Source organism: Hyaena hyaena, unplaced genomic scaffold (genome assembly GCF_003009895.1).
Source record: "Hyaena hyaena isolate Hyena2069 unplaced genomic scaffold, ASM300989v1 scaffold_396, whole genome shotgun sequence".
Classification (NCBI taxonomy): Eukaryota; Metazoa; Chordata; class Mammalia; order Carnivora; family Hyaenidae; genus Hyaena; species Hyaena hyaena.
Genome location: NW_024081027.1, coordinates 1699617 through 1704298, shown reverse-complemented (window position 1 = coordinate 1704298; position 4682 = coordinate 1699617).

Genomic DNA, 4682 nt, shown 5'->3' with positions numbered 1-4682 from the left:
GTTGAGGTGTCTGCTGAGTTAGAGACAGGAGTTAGTTACAATGAAGTAGACACACAGACATCACTTGCTTGACAGACATGTTTTATATATGCTTTAAATTCTAGTAATATTTAAAGGATTCTTCCCATCAGGTTCCTCTGTTCCTTTCTTCCTTCACCGAGTAAATATAGAGTGACTCCTATGTATCACCCATTTTTCTAATGCTAGAATTAAAAATGAAGGGGCACCTGGGTGGCTGATTTGGTTAAGCTTCTGACTCTTGATCTCAGCTCAGGTCTTGATCTCAGGGTTGTGAGTTCAAGCCCACATTAAAAAATAAATTAGGGGGCGCCTGGGTGGCTCAGTCTAAGTGTCCGACTTTGCTCAGGTCATGATCTCACGATTTGTGAGTTCGAGCCCCATGTTGGGCTCTGTGCTGGCAGCTTGGAGCCTGGAGCCTCCTTCAGATTCTTTGTCTCTCTCTCTCTCAATAATAAACAAAAATGTTAAAAAATTAAAAAAAAATTAGTAAGAGACACCTGGGTGGCTCAGTCAGTTAAGCGTCAGCTCTTGTTTCAGCTCAGGTCATGATCTTACAGTTGGTGGGTTCCAGCCCTCCATCAGGCTCTGCACAGTGTGGAGTCTGCTTGGGATTCTCCTTCTCTTCCTCTTTCTCTCTGCTCCTCCCCCATGTGATCTCTCTTACTTTCTCTCTCTCAAAGTACATTTAAATAAAAAGTTTTAAAAGTAAAATTAAAAATGAAAACAAATTCTGTTTTGTTTTTTGAGGGAACTCTCATGCCTACATGCCATTTTAAAATCTAGCATTAGGGTCACTTGGGTGGCTCAGTCCGTTAAGTGTCTGATTTCGGCTCAAGTCATGATCTCACGTTCATGAGTTCAGGCCCCGCGTCAGGCTCTATGCCTCTCTCTCTCTCAAAAAGAAAAAAAAGTGAATAATTCTAGGAGCTGGTATGCAAATACCTTATTGATAAAAATGTATCATTTTCTGCTTTAATCAAAACCAAACCATCTCAGGATGTGAGCTTGGAAGGATACATATTCCTAACGGAAGTGGAGGGAAGATGGGATGCATGGAGTCTTCAGAGAACAAAGGAAGTGAGTGAGCATTTTTTCCTCTGCCCTCACGCTGGCCTAAGTAGGGGAGAGAACTGTTGAATCTGCCAATGCTAACATCCAGGTCACTTGACAGAATTGCAATCCACAGGATGATTAATGGAGCAAGGTTAGGAGGTCGTTAGTTTATTCATGGAAGAGAGAAGTTGAGCAAAGTTCAAGGGACATTTATGTCCTTCAAATGAATAGGATGCTCCATGCATTAAACAAGACAGAAGGGGCACCTGGGTGGCTCAGTTGAGCATCCGACTTCAACTCAGGTCATGATCTCATGGTTTGTGAGTTTGAGCCCCATGTGGGGCTCTCTGCTGTCAGCACTGAGCCAGCTTCAGATCCTCTGTCCCTCCTTTCTCTGCCCCTCCCTCACTCACACTCTCTCTCTCTCTAAAATAAATGCACTTTAAAAAGAAAAGATCTGGAGTGCCTGGGTGGCTTAGTCGGTTAATCATCCGACTTTCGGTTGGGTCATGATCTCGCGGTTTGTGGGTTCAAGCCCCGCGTCGGGCTCTGTGCTGACTGCCAGCTCAGAGCCTGGAGCCTGTTTCAGTCTGTGACTCCCTCTCTCTCTGACCCTCCCCTGCTCACACACTCTCTCTCCTAGAAATAAAAAAAATTTAAAAAAATAAAAAGAAAAGATCTGTGCTACAGACATACTCTAGAAATATTGGCTGTACTTATTGCTGTTGCTATCATTTTTATTAATAACAGTATAGTTGTACTAGTCTTTATACTTGATCTTAGCCCAAAGGCCAAGGAACAGTGTAGTAGTCTTTATGGAAGAGAAAATATTCAGCTTGGTTTAGGATGTCCCTCTTCCCCTCGATTTCCTGATGCACAGGCTGTTACCTTTTTTCAATAGTCACTATTGCAGAAACATGAATGGAGGTTATACATTTGGAAAAAATTTAAATGCATGAAAGAATCTTTATCATTCTTTGTTAAAATGTTGAGGGGTTTCACACAAAAAAATATTAAAAATAGAATTGCCATAGGTTTCAACAATTCCTCATCTGAGTCTATACTCAAAAAAATTGAAGTTGGGGTCTCGAAGAGATGTTTGCACACCAATGGTTACAGAATAATTATTCACAATAGTCAAAAGGTGGAAACAACCCAAGTGTCCACTGACAGATGAATGGATAAACATAATATGGCCCATCCATACAATGGAATATTAACTATTATTCAGGCTTGGAAAGGAAAGAAATTCTAATACGTGCTACAACATGGATGAAACTTTAGGCCATTATGTTAAGTGAAATAAGCCAGTCTCAGAAATAGAAACACTGTATGATTCTACTTCTGTGAGGTCCCAGAAGGGTCACATTTATAGAGACAGAAAATAGAATGATGGGTGATAGGGTTGGGGGACAGGGATAGACAGTGTTGAAGGGGGACAGAGTTTCAGTTTTACAAATTAAAAAAATTTTCTGGAAATGGATGGTGGGGATGGCTGTGTGACAGTGTGGATGTGTTTAGTACTACCGAACTGGACACAGAAAAATGGTTAAAATGGTACATTTTATGTTAAATACATTTCATTATGATTTAAAAATTAATTGATTAATAAAAAATGTTGAAGAAACTTTCTGATTTGCTTTATTTATGCTTCTGTCCTTCATGGCAGTTTGAGAAATCAATTGCCCCTCATTTCTCACACTTCATGGATGGGGTTCTCAGGGAACAGAACCCCAGGAGCAGATGGACAAAATAGGTGAAGGGAAGTAAGAAGTACAAATGTCCAGTTATGAAAGAAATGAGGATGAGGATGAAAAGTACATTCATGAGGATGAAAAGTATAGCAAAGGGAACATAGTCAATAAAATTGTAATAACTTTGTGTGGTGAAAGATGGTAACTACGCTTATCATGGTGAGCATTTTTTAATGTATATAATTGTCAAAACACTTTCTTGTACACCTGAAACCAATATAATTTTGTATGTCAACTATACTTCATCTTAAAAAAAAAAACCAAAAACTCCACAGACCCCTATGTTCTACCCAAGAATTTCCAGTTGGGTAGATCCAGTATTTGTAGTTCTAATAAGTTCCCAGGTGAGGCTGATAGAGTGGAGGAGGGTGGAGTGAAAGGGTGGAGGAGACCACACTTTGCAAAGCATTGCTGTAGAAGCTCCTAAATGGTATAGAATGAGCCATCTGGATTCAAATCCTATATAAAGCCAAGGAAGGAAATCCATGAACATGCTTGAGCTTTTGTTTGTTATCCGGGTAACAGAAGTGAGAATGTGGTATCCACACTCCAGGAATGTACATGAAAAGGAAAAAATAAAGCACACAGCAGAATGTGTACTCACTGTTCATATCATTGATATCAGCATCACTGAAACTTGAGAAGATCCTGACTTGATACCTCCCTTTGAGTGGTGTGTGCTGGAGGGTGTAGGGGGAAAAGACAGGAAGAATAAGGAATTGGGTGGGGGGGGGGGGGAGAGAATAGCCATGGAGCAACACCTGTATATAGTGAGAGAGACCATTTTGAAAATTTTGTTAGGACCCTTGATTACATGTAGGGGCAAGTTTACATTTAGGGGAGACTGGTCTCTTTCCCTTAAATCTCAGTGTCTCTTTCAAAGAATTGGATTTAGCATTAGTAATGTGACCATAGACCAGACAGGTCCCCTTCTGCCATACCTGGGAAATAAAGTGGTGCATTAGAGCAGCCTGGAATCCTTAGAGAAGTTTAGAAAGTTTTGATTCTTTTGAGTAGGGCACTAGTTGCTGCAAACTTGGAGTGAGGAAAAGGTGTCTGCAGAATCAGGAGCAATTGTGAATCTAGTGCCAGGGGACTTGGAAATATGCCAAGCAATTAATGCAAAATCGGGAGTGCCTTTAGACAGCTATTCTCAATCTTGACCATGCATCAGACTCACCTGAAAGAGTTCTCAAAATACGGTTGCTGGATGCCACCCCAGAGTTTCAGCATGTCTAAGTAAGGACTAAGAAAGTGTCTTTTAGGGGCACCTAGGCTCTGTTAGTTGAGCATCCCGACTTCGGCTCAGGTCATGACCTTGCTGTTCCTGAGTTCAAGCCTCCCATCAGGCTCGGGGCTATCAGCGCGGAGCCCACTTAGGATTCTCTCTTCCTCTCTCTCTGCCCTTCTCCTCATGCTATCTCAAAAATAAATAAACATTTTTTAAAAAGCTTTAAAAAAAAGTGTATTTCAAAGAACTCCCCAGGTGATGGTATTTCAGGCAAAAATGGCTGCATCATTTTCAGGTCCCAGGGCAAAATGAAAAGGGGGCACTCCTAGCTCATACATTTCAGATGGTGACAGCAAAGCATTAAACCAAGCGTGGGGGTTCTCTCTGACTGCCCGGGGTGTGCACACACGAACCCAGCTTTGGCTGCTGGCTGGAGACAACATTTTGAGAACCACTGCTTTAGACTTCCTACTTAATTACCCTAGGACTAACTCTACATGCGAATAACAACAACAATAATAGTAATTTGCCCCTATTCTCCAGAACTTACAAGAGATTTCTGATTCTCCAGGATGGTCCCACAGAAGACCATATGTATTGATGGAAGATGTGGATGTTGAAGA